Genomic DNA, 12844 nt, shown 5'->3' with positions numbered 1-12844 from the left:
AAAAAAAAAAAAAACCCCTAATTATTTGAAGTACAAAGGGGAGATTTTTTTTAAATAAAAATATTAAGTTGCAGGGCTCTTGAATTTGGACAGAGTAAACTAATCAAGGCTTGATTCATTTTTTCTGGCAAGGCAAAAAAAAAGTTATAATCATCAGAAGCCGGGATTACGTGGGAGGTGTTAGGTGGTCGCTGTGTTGCCTATCGCTAGAGTAGACCGAACTGTCAAAATGAGGTTTGGCTAGCAGGGCCACAATCACACATGTGAGTTGACAGTAAACTACACCCTGTGCAGCATAAAAGACAAAGTAGGTCTGAAAGGCACTTTAATGTCTAAAATGTTACCCAGGAAAGATTCTCAGGGTTCTAGAGTTTACGACGTGGTTTCTCAGAACCAATGGCACATAGTTAAATGTACACACTATGCAGTTTGTAAGTACTCACTTTAGCAGTGACAGCAGTTTTATGTTTGTTCTTGAACGTTGTTCTTCGGAAAGGACCCACCTCTAAATAGACTCATAATCCCGGAGCTGCTTTGTAACACTCCTTCTTGGGAATCAACAGATTCTAACTAAACATTCTATCAGTGGACTATTAAAACCTTACGGGCTGGGTGCTAAGGAGCAGGTTGCGCTGAGAGGGAGTATATGAATGAATTTGTGTGTATGTGTGTGTGATAAGTGGACTTACTTGATGTCTGTGGCCTCTTGCCAGTCAGTTCAAACACCAAGTTTATATTTGGACTATTTAAACATAGTTCTAAAATTTTGTTCCTACCTGATAGTTGAATTCCAGTGCTTTTAATAGTTCCCTATGTGGCTGGCTGGAATTTTTATTTTTTTATATTAAACCCAGTAGCTCTTTGCCATTTAGATTTTTGTCTCAGTGCCTGAACTGCCTGTCTGCCAAGGTTGCAGTACACAGAGTCATTTAGGTTTCCAGTCAAAGCACTGTTTCAACTTTTAAAGTTACTTGTTTCAATAGTTCAGCTGAAATGTTGAAACTATCAGGTCAGAAGTCCTTGTCGTTTCACTAGGGCCATAAGAATGTCTAACAGCGAGTGAGCTGGTGGGACATCCCTTTCATCCTAGCACACAGAGACAGAGGCTAGCAAATTTCTGTGTGTTTGAGGTGTTTGGAGAGCAAGTTCCAGGCCAGCCACAGTTTGGTTGTCAGACTGTCAGAAGAAAAAAAAAGTCTAAAAACCGTCCCAAATTAGAATTCATCAGTTTTTCTGATGTATTTTTCACTTAGTAAGCAAACATAGATTTTGAAACCATAAGAAAACAAAGTTAGCAAATGCTTTTGAATTCCATCATAATCTAGTCAGAGCCCTTTTATACTTTAATCATATATATGTATATATACACATATGTATGTATATATACATATGTATGTTGTATATATTATATAACACATATATATTATATAATATATAATGCAAATATATAATATGTGTTATATATAATATATATGTATATGTGTATATGTGCAATGTGTATATATATGTGTATATGTGTATACACATATATATACACATTGAAGCTGGGGAATTGGTTGATGAGTTTGGTTCGAAAGTTTAGCTGCTTAGTTTGTAAATGTCTTCCAATTACAGGATTCTTGTAGTACAGTTTTTGTTTGTATAACCCTGCAGAGCCACCCACTTCATTCCTTCAGACGTCTGAGTGTCAGTCTTTGACTTGCTCCACGTGTTAAACTGGTCTCTGTGTAGTTGGGTCTGATGGGCATGGCTTCAGCTTTGGGGAGCCATCTGCCTCAGGATTGTCTCACAGAAGGTCCATACGGGAACGAAGCTCCTCTAAAATTCAGTGGTGGACTTTGAGAGAGTGCTGCTCTGTCACCGGCAAATGTCTGCCTGCCTCTGATGCCAGCTGATAGCTTGGTTTTGGTATTTGGGTCTAGGGAGATGCCATCAGAGAGTTCACTCAGGACTTCCTGCCCTCAAAGCCTGTGGTTAGTTACCTGAGGAACCTTCAAACACCTCCACCCCCTAAGGGATGCGGGTTTTTTTTTTTTTTTAATAATCCTGTCTCTGGGGAGACTCAGTTTCCTCTGCCAGCTGATGTCTTTACAGTTAACTCGCCTGTTGGATAGGAGCCTGAACAGCCATGGAATTGGTGCTTCATTAATATTTCTTATGGCTGACATGGATCTCATGAATTTACCTTGAATGCCCTTTATCTCCTCTTTCTTGGGTGTAATTCATTCTTGTGAAGGGCTCACTCTGGCCCTTGATCCCTGTTAGCATACCCATTGCCCAACAGTCTGACATTTTCTTGAGAGGCCTTTAAGAGAATGTAGGAAACAAAAACCAGAGCGGCTATGAGTCAGCTGACTCTGTAGAAGGTTTTGATTACTATTTGTTTCAAGAAACGGAAATAAACCTGAATTGGAAATAAACCAAAATGAGGAGTTTTGAGCTTTTAGTCGAAAGCAAGGAAGGAAGGGGCAAGGGAACGCTGGAAGACCGAGCATTGGAAGCTAAGCACAGTCGGACCTCGGTAGAGCCCAGGATTATGAGCAATAATGAAGGCCTGGAACACTATGTCTCTAGTCTTTGCCTTGTATGCTTCCCTTGTCTCTGGCTGTCTTTGTTCTTATTCTTGGGTCCTTTGTTGTTTACAGTTACACTTTGTAGCTAGCTCCCCAGCTACATTGTGTCTCTGTCCCAGACACAACACAAGCAAAGAGCTGATTGAATGTACCTCAGGGGGAACCTGATAACGCCCAGTGTGGGTCACATGGTTGGCCTAGATTTACCCCAAAGCCTCTCTTACCTCTAGTATCATGTAGTATAGCCCTGTAGAGAGCTTGAATTGGCCTTTTCGTGTGTTAGATTTGGGGGATATTTAGTCTCTACACTGCATAGCTTGCTTCTTCTTGATCGCACTGTATGTAGACGCGGTGACATCACCCAAGGGCACTAGACCTCAGGTGGCTCCTTTTGCTGGCATGCTGAGGAGGAAACCTTCGGGGAGTCAGCTGAGTGTAGGAATTATGAGATCGTCGTGTGACAGAGTTGTGAAAATCCTGGGTGATAACCATCAATCCACTCTGTAGGTCATCGCCTGTGTATTTTCAGTAATCCCCTAACTAAAATGTTGAGTCCAAGTAGCTCTCTATGTAAATTCGTGAAGAGTGTGTAAATGACAGAGTCATTCAAAACCGAAAGAACCCGGGGAGCATGAGTTCGTGAGGTTTGGCTCATGATCCTGGCCTTTTCTTTTCATAGTGGCTGATACTGCCTCCTCTTGTGAGAAGGCTCTTAGCCCTCAGGGCCACAGCCATGTTATATTCTGACTTTCCACATTCTGAAATCCTCATGCCCACCGCCACCTTCCTCCTTGACACTGGAGCGTGGGTGCACTGTCCTTTCTTAATCTCTGTTTGTTTCATAGATTTTAATAAGCTTTTCCATGAACACTCCAATTTCCTGTGTGACGATTGAGTATGTAAAAGACAAGAAGTTTCCCCATCAACTGAAATGGCACAGGAGGGGAGGGAATGATCTTGCTTGAGCACATGATCCTATGTCAGACACAGCCAATGCAGAAGGCACAGAACAGATATAAACAGGACTGCGAAGATAAAGAGGTGGAGAATTTGGTTGGGCTCAGAATATTCAAGACTCCTTAATGCTAAAGGCCTGGAGATCTGGACTGGCTTCATTAGCTATGAAATCGGAGTTTCTTGATCCCTGGGCTGTCACAATCAGAACTGAATTGCAGGTGGTATTTCAAACAGTTCACAGGATGAGTGGAGTTGGCAAAATAAGTATTGGGTGACTAGGAAGCAACGTGAGAGGTTTTCAAAAAATGAAGACCCGAACCCGGGAGCAGTAATGGGGTGGGGGAAGCCTTGTGTGTTTGTGTGTATGTGTGTGTGTGTGTGGGGGGGTATAATGGGGTGGGGGAAGCCTTGTGTGTTTGTGTGTGTGTGTGGGTGTAATGGGGTGGGGGAAGCCTTGTGTGTGTGGGGGTGGGTGGGTGGGTGTAATGGGGTGGAGGAAGCCTTGTGTGTTTGTGTGTGTGTGTGGGGGGGTGAATGGGCTGAGATCATTAAGCAGACACTGAGGAAGAAAGGGATGGGTAAAAGGTGTTGCCAAAATGTTAAGCCAAGATGACTGAGAGAATGTGAACTTAGAACAGCTTTGTATTTGAGACAAAGAATTAGCTGCAGATCTTTCCTGCTTTTGGTGCCCATAGGACATTCCCGTGGAAGCGTGTGGTAGGCTCCTGTGTGGCTGTGGAAGTGGGTAGCAGAACTGTGTGTGTGTCAGGGTGTGGAGGGAGAGCAAGTGGGACTGGAAACGACACCTGTGTGAATGAGGAGGCTGGAGAGAAAAGTAAGACGAGAACAGGGTTGGCTCAAGTCAGAGGAGGGACCCAGGAAACGCATCCTAAAAGAGACAGAACCTGATAGGCCTTCAAAGACAATCCACTCGGCACCTGGCATTCTGTCTGAGAGCTGCTGTGCTGAAGAGAAATGGCTTTTCTTTTTTTTGTTTGTTTTTTCTTTCTTTCTTTCTTTCTTTCTTTCTTTCTTTCTTTCTTTCTTTCTTTCTTTCTTTCTTTCTTTTTTTTCGAGGCAGGGTTTCTCTGTATAGCCCTGGTTATCCTGGAACTCACTCTGTAGACCAGGCTGGCCTCGAACTCAGAAATCCGCCTGCCTCTGCCTCCCAAGCGCTGGGACTAAAGGCGTGCGCCACCATGGCCCGGCAAGAAATGGCTTTTCTAATTGCACTCGAAATACATAGGGCATATGGAATGGCAGGTACTGCGTCTAGAATGCCCTTAACTTGCACGGTGGGGCTGCTCCTTCTCACTCTCCTCAGTACAACAAAACTTTAAGTTGTTCAGTTAGTTCTGGACACATTCTGTCTCACACCCCTTCTCCTAACCTTCTTTCATCTTCTTCAGGAATGGCCAGGTGGCAAGGATGCTTATGGAGTTCTCTCAAGTCTCTTCCTGGCTCCCTGTCTTAGGGGCACTTCCCTTTGCCATGGTCAGGTTGTCTTTAAGAATTTTTGACATTTTCTTAGTCTAAAATATGTGAAGCCAACTATCACAGCACTCCATTTTGTACTAACACACACACACACACACACACACACACACACACACACACACCCTGAATGTCTTGTGTTATCATTTGTCACCTGCATTGTCCCAGCACCCTTGAGCTAGCTATCCTGTCCACTGTACCATGGAGAAGCGTGGCTATCTGGCGTCAGTTCGGAGTATCCGATGCTTCGAGAGAAAGCCTTCCGAGTGAGGGTGAGGGTTTAGTTCCATGGCTTGTAGAGATTAATGACACCTGCAGCTGGTTAAAGGCGAACCTGAGAGAACAGAGGCCTAGAAACTGCAGTCTCATGGCCCAGCTTACAGATAACAGTGTACTCCAATTTGGGCTTTCTTTTTTCTTTTCTTTTTTCTTTTTTTCTTTTTTTCTTTTTTTGGTTTTTTGAGACAGGGTTTCTCTGTATAGCCCTGGCTGTCCTGGAACTCACTCTGTAGACCAGGCTGGCCTCGAACGCAGAAATCCGCCTGCCTCTGCCTCCCAAGTGCTGGGCTTAAAGGTGTGTGCCACCACCGCCCCTTCTTTTTTCTTTTATAAAGATTTTTATTTATCATTATATGTAAGTACACTGTCTTCAGATGCACCAGAAGAGGGCGTCAGATCTCATTACAGATGATTGTGAGCCACCATGTGGTTGCTGGGATTTGAACTCAGGACCATTGAAAGAGCAGTCAGTTTAACTGCTGAGCCATCTCTCCAGCCCTATAATGTGATTTTTTTTTTAAGATTTATTTATTATTATATGTAGGTACACTGTAGTTGTCTTCAGACACACCAGAAGAGGGTGTCAAATCTCATTATGGATGGTTGTGAGCCACCATGTGGTTGCTGGGATTTGAACTCAGGACCTTTGGAAGAGCAGTCAGTGTTCTTAACCACTGAGCCATCTCTCCAGCCCCCTATAATGTGATTTTTAAGGTGAAATTTGCATGGCCCATTTGTGACACTCATTATTTTGTTTTGTTTTGTTTTGTTTTGGTTTTGGTTTTTTCAAGACAGGGTTTCTCTGTGTAGCCCTGGCTGTCCTGGAACTCACTCTGTAGACCAGGCTGGCCTCGAACTCAGAAATCTGTCTGCCTCTGCCTCCCAAATGTTGGGATTAAAGGCATATGCCACCACTGCCCGGCGGCACTCATTATTTTGGCTCACAACTGTCTGCCATTGCTATATACCATAGAACGGACTCTTACAGTCTCTTTATTTAATGACCAAGAAAAGTACTTCAGAACCTATGTCAAGTTTAAGCCATTGACAAGAATGAGCCCGTGCTACGTGGGAATGTAAGATAATCCTGGTATAAGTTCATCTTGTTTTTGCATGTTCATCCTTTTGCTTTTGTTGTGTTAGGTGGCTACAGACTCTGGGCTTGGTGGGAGTTGGAGTGTGGGATGGGTAGAGGCTTTTCTTTTTTTAGATTAGTGGTGGGTTAATAACAAAAGCATGGCCATGTCTCCCGGGACCTAGTCTAGATTGGATAAGGTACTGGATGAGTGGCCATGAGAACTCTTGGAGGTCTAGTTTCATGATAATCAAAGGGAGAGTTGGAAATTGAAAGCTCACTGTCATGTTTGATTCTGATTGTTTTCAAAAATTATGTTAGATTTTATTTTATTTTTATTTTATATTTTATGTGTATGGGCATTTTGTCTATGTATATGTGTACGCCATGTCTATACAGTGACTGTGGAAGCTGGAAGAGGGCAAGTGGATCCCTGGAACTGTAGGTATACATGATTGCGAGCTGCCATGTGGATGCTGGGAATTGAACTTGGGTCCTCTAGAAGAGGAGCCAGTGCTCTTAACTCCTGAACCATCCCTCCAGCCCCTGTTTCTGATTTCTTCTCTTTTAAAAAGATTTATTTATTTATTGTATATAAGTACAGTGTAGCTGGCTTCAGACACACCAGAAGAGGGCATCAGATCTCATTACAGATGGTTGTGAGCCACCATGTGGTTGCTGGGATTTGAACTCATGACCTCTGGAAGAGCAGTCAGTGCTCTTACCCACTGAGCCATCTCATCAGCCCCCTTTTGTTTGTTTGTTTGTTTTTCTGTTTTTTTTCCCCCCCGAGACAGGGTTTCTCTGTATAGCATTGGCTGTCCTGGAACCCACTCTGTAGAGACCAGGCTGGCCTCGAACTCAGAAATACCCCTGTCTCTGCCTCCCAAGTGCTGGGATTAAAAGCGTGCACCACCACCACCTGGTTTGTTTCTGATTTCTTGATGTGAATGTGTCAATTGTCCTAGTAGGCCAGGAAGAGAATGGTTTGAATGCAGAGGTGTTCACCTATAGGAAGAGCAGTTGGAAACATTGCAGACTGATTTGCATAATTAAACATTGCAGTCTCATTTGCATAATCACCCAGTAGTGCTGCAAGAGAGTCCTGCAGTGCCTGAGAGGAACAGTGGGTGGCAGTTAGGAGACTTGGTTTCTTCTAGCTTGTTTGTGTTCAAACCATTTAACTTTCTTATGCCTTTGTTTCTTTATCTGCAAAATGAGTGGGTTTGGCTGCCAACCCCTGATGCTGCTTTTAAGCATCCGTAGTCTTTGGGTTGTCTGAAAATCCCCCAGGAGCTTCCATAACTTTTAATGGAAATAGAATAGATAATAAATTGTATACTTCTATTTTTCTTGTTCTGCTTTAAGTTTCACTGTTTTGTTGAACTATCTACAAACATTGTCTAAGATCTCATTTTTGAACTTTGTATCCTAGTGTGCCCAGTAATTGGATCTACAGCTAAAGTTACATAACCCTTTTAAACATTTAGTGCTTATTGACAAGATAGGTTACAGTGTGTTCGAAGTGTCATGTGCCCTGTCTGAAGTAACAGCACTAAGCACTAGAAATGATACCTTTTTCTTTTTTAAAAGTGTAGCAGCCAAGGGTTGCTTGTTCATGCTTGGGACCGTGTCTCAGAGTGGGAAGCCTTCTTTCAAAGGTGTGGATAACCAGCAGAATTTGCCTCTGGCCATGCCAAAAATAGATTGAACTGGTTAAAGGGAAAACTGTTTTGCATGTATGACATATGAGCACTCACCTCAGTTTATTAGTAAGCATTATTCTTCTTTATTCAAAATTGTTTCACACATATAGGAAGAGTAGGTCACCTATATAAAACATACAGACCTTATTTTAAAAGTCCGAGTGCCCCATCCAGCTTCAGTCTGGAGCGGTAAAGCCGACTGTCTGAAGTTGCCTGTCATGTCTTCCTCTGCGGGAATTATTCACAATGCTTTGAGATTTTTTTTTTTTAATATTTCTCACTAGTGATAGTGTAAACTCATCAGTCTTTATCCCTTACTGCAGAGGAAGCTTTCTGTTTCGCTGTTCAGTTCTGCATGCTCTGGTACTTTATTCACAGGTGCCTACCATCTGCTGGCTACAGTGTGTGTTTTGCTTTTGCCCTCGAAATATTGTGTCTCTATATTGGCATCCATCACACACTTTTAAAAAAAGATCAGCATTTCTTACATTTTTACATTTATTTAAGTGTACAGGTTCCAGTGTGTGCCTGTGTACACACACACACACACACACACACACACACACACACACTGGGGTGCATTTGTGAAGGCCAGAAGGCAACTTGAGAGAGTTAGTTCTCCCTTTCTGTGTATTTGAGGGATCAAACTCTGCTTGTGGCAAGCACCTCTACCTGATATGCCATCTTGCTAGCTCTAAATATTGGGTTGTTTTTTTAAAGGGGAATTTTTATGGTCCTACATGAATCAGTTAACACCCTAGGATTTTTCAGATAACTTGTGTCAGCCAAGTGACAGTCACTTCACCTGTTGGGGCATGTATAACTGTTAAAAAGAACTTTCTTCTAGCATGAAATGACCAAAGGGGGGAAAAATAAAGATCTGGATAGGCTGGGCACAACTGGCTTTCCGCTAACCCCAAATTACAGAAGTGTTAGCATAAGGAGCACAAGTCCTAAAAATACTTACTGTTTTAAAAAGTACACTTTAAAGGTTAAAATTAGAAATAAGAAATGAAGACTTTATTTCATATGATTTTTAAAAATAACCTACACTTTTTCCAAGCTCTGGGAAGCCTTCCTACTACCTCTCATTTAAAATGCTAGATTTCTCCCACAAATCAGAAAGCCTATTTATCCCAGCATTCCCTGAGATTTAACTTAGTTTTTGGTTGTGGGGAGGGACTATTACTTTTTTCTAATTATTATTATTATTATTGGTTTTTCGAGATAGGGTTTCTCTATATAGCCCTGGCTGTCCTGGAGCTCACTCTGTATGTAGACCAGGCTGGCCTCGAACTCAGAAATCTGCCTGCCTCTGCTTCCCAAGTGCTGGGATTAAAGGCGGGCGCCACCCGGCAACTTTTTTTCTATTTTTATTGTTTGAAATTTTTATATAAACAACAGCCCCTCCTGGGTCCTCCTCCCAGTTTCTCCTCACAGTTTTATGAGCTCTGTGTTCAAACCCACTAAATTCACTAGGTGTTGCCTGTGTGCACATGGGTATAGGTCCATCTGCTGGAGCCTGGGTGGGCTCTCAGGGACTGGATCTCTGAGGAAAATGGAAGTAATCTCTCTTGGTAGCCACCAGGTTTCAATTGCTCCTCAGCTGGGGTGGGACTTTGTGACTCCTTCTCCTGTCCACGCCAGGACTTTTGTCTGGCTTGGTCTTGTACAGTTCTTGTGCCTGCAGTAATAACGGCTGTGAATGGAGGTGTGCAGCTCTCTCCTGCCTCATCTGGGCAACATGGCTTTGCTGCAATCCTCCCTGACTTCTGACACCTGCAGTCTTTCTGTTTCCTCTTCCATGATGATCATGGAGCCTTGGGAGGAGGGTCTGGTATCTAGATGTTTCTCTTTGGATGAGTTGTAGCTCTCCATGTTAATAATCACCTATTAGCAAAAAGAAGCCATAGGTGAGGGTTATGAGGTGAAGTAATCTACAGATGCAGATAAGCACTTAGGAGGCTGTTTAATTCTGTGTTCGTTTAGCATCATAATAATAGCAGTTGGTTCTCCCTCAGGGCCTATCCTCTACCCAGTCACAGGCTCGTGGTGTTAATAAAGATACAAGATGTGAGTTCCCTTCCGTAGAGTGGGCCTCAAATCCAACCAGAACGTGGTTGGTCGCTATCATAAATAACAATTGTGCACTTTTGCATTGGTTAGCAATTGGTCTTTCTAGGAACTCGCTATTGTGGATTCAGAGCTGAGTGACACAGCTTAGTGCTTTAGCCCCTTAGTAGCTTCACATGCATAGCATCTTCCAGCACCTATAGAGATAAAGCTTCCCAGTAAGTACCAGTTTGATTTTTTTCTATGACTCAAACATGTGATGTCTTTAGTAATAGGGTCTTACCTCTCAGAATATCAACAGTAGTGGAAATGGCCTGTGATATATGGGGGGAAGGGGTGGTCTACGGGATTCCACTGACCAACAAACTCCTGAGCCTGCCACTGGGCTTTTTATTGGACAGGCTGTGATGTTTGGGAGTGACATTGTACTCCAATTGTAGGCTAACTAGCTAACATATATAATGTGTATATATAAAACGTGTGTATATACATATGTATATATACATTATGTATACATATACATGCATATATAGGTATATAGTCTAGGAAGCTTCTACAGTAGTAGGTTCCCATATGGTTTCCCAAAGGCCTTTAGACTTAGGTGTCCTTCCCGGTAGTCCCTCCTCTGCCGTGCCCTCTCACCCCTGCCCCCCTGCCCTCTCACCTCTGACCCTACTCCACTCAACCCTTCTTATTTCATTGTTCTCCGTTTATTCTTCAAACTAGTTTACAAATTCCTTATCTTCTTTCCAGCTCTTTCTTTCGGCTATCTAAAATACGAATGGACTCTTCTTACTCAAGAGCACTAATTAATGTGTCCCATGTAGGGATACAGTGTGAGCAAGACAAACAGGCCCCGTCCTCAGGCTATTCTTGTTGGTTTGAAACTGCCACATCCTGTTTTCGAAAAAGCAAGACCATTTTGTGGTAGGAGCAAGAGAGAGCAGTTAGAGTCGAGGATCAAAAGGACGGCAAGGTCCTATGGGATTTAAATTTTTTATCATCTGTCTATCATCTATTGTGGGCACGTACACTCATGCATGTGTGTGCGTACACACCTGTCAACAGTATGTATGTGGAGGTCAGAGGATAACTTTTGGTTCTCTCCTTCCTTCCACCGTTGTGGGTCTGGAGGATGGAGCTCACGTTGTCAGGCTTGGAAGCTAGGGCTGTGCCTTCTGAAGATCTCCCCAGCCACTTCCAGGTGTGTAGAGGACAGCGAGAGTTGATATATGCTTAGTGAGAAAGTATTGAGGGGATGTTAGGTTAGCAGTGAGGAGACCTGAGCTTCATTTTCAAATGAGCATTCTGGTTGTTGTCTGGAGAATAGATTGTGGAGACCGAGTACAGCATTTAGGGGCAGCATTTAGGGCCATATCCCTGGTTCATAGAGGGACTGATACAGGTTAGAATTGGGGGAGGAGGTGCCAGAAGTGAAACCTTGCTGGTACTATTTGCTCGGAGTGGGCTGCTCTGGTGGAAGCCACTAATGGTGTTCCTGTTAAGCCCAGTGGATTCTGTCTGATCCTTCTCTTCCCAGCTTAGGTTGTTCGATGTAGCCATTCCATCCGAGAACCAGCCTTTGCCTTGGTTTCTGATTTATTCAATTAATTAAAACTAAACTGCAGTTCTTTCAGTTGCAAAATGGAGATGCTATCGTATTCATTGCTTATGGGTTGTTTTCATCATGAAGTGAAATGAAATATATGTATATGTATATGTATAAATATGCATTACTGTGGTGTTTTGCACATGAATACTACTATAGGCAGTATGACTACTACTATAGGTTTGTGTATTTGAATGCTTGGTTCCCCCGTGGGTAGAATGGTTTGGGAAGGACTAAGATGTGTGGCATTGTTGGAGAAGATGTGTTCCCCAGGAACAGGCTATGAGGTCTCAAAAGCCCACAGTCATCCCAGTGTCTCTCAGCTCCTGCTTTAGCACTGTGCCTGCCTGCCTGCTGCCATGCTCCCCACTGCGGTGGCCATGGACTCCAGGACTCTGAAACCATGAGCCTTCAGATTAAGTGCTTTCTTTGGTACGTTGCCTTGGTCATGGTGTAAGCAAGACAATTCCTTAGGAGAGTTCCTCTCATGGCCACTACATAGTAAGTGTCACTAGTGACATCACTGCTTTTACAGACATGGTCATCTCTGCCATTCTGGGACGACACCTTTGACATCTCCCTTCTTTGACTTGTGCCTCCCTCTCTCCTAGAACCTCTTTAAGGGAACCTTAAGCTGAACTATACAGTTCACCCACCTTTTCTCATTCAATGGATAATTCTCCTTCAATCGTCTTACTTTGTGGCCTCAGTTCCAGTTGCATGAAGGTCACGTTCCCTCTTATCTCCCCATCAGCCCAGTTCCCCCGCCCCTGCCCTCACTTCTTTTTGTGTCACCAGTGACTGAATAGCCTTGCCTAGGGCATCCTGACATGCCAAAACCAGAACTTCTTTTCTACCTCAACTTTGACCTCCTTATTCCACAGATTAGTAAACACTGCTACCATTTACCCTGCTCCTTGAGCCACAGCTGTGCTCTCTGATTTAAACTCTCTCACCCTGACAGGCAGCGGAGCTTAGCCTAGGCAATGGCACTAGAGATCAGTGTCTCCCTTCTGTCTTATGTGAGTCTTACCCATTTCCGTGTTTTTTCTTGTTAGAATTTAAATCTGCCTATCTG

General features: G+C 43.3%; 2 protein-coding genes across 6 annotated transcripts in view; both read left to right on the top strand.

Annotated features, from left to right (window-relative positions):
• The window catches only part of Msrb3 (methionine sulfoxide reductase B3), a 123167-nt gene that overhangs the window by 3235 nt on the left and 107088 nt on the right, over positions 1 to 12844 (top strand). The gene's annotated exons all lie outside the window — the stretch shown is intronic.
• Positions 1 to 12844, top strand: part of Lemd3 (LEM domain containing 3) — a 98452-nt gene that overhangs the window by 73698 nt on the left and 11910 nt on the right. The window lies entirely within an intron of this gene.

This window comes from Mastomys coucha, unplaced genomic scaffold (assembly GCF_008632895.1).
Source record: "Mastomys coucha isolate ucsf_1 unplaced genomic scaffold, UCSF_Mcou_1 pScaffold4, whole genome shotgun sequence".
In the NCBI taxonomy this organism is placed as follows: domain Eukaryota; kingdom Metazoa; phylum Chordata; class Mammalia; order Rodentia; family Muridae; genus Mastomys; species Mastomys coucha.
The sequence above is the reverse complement of the archived record's forward strand: the minus strand, read 5'-3'. Positions and strand labels throughout refer to the sequence as shown.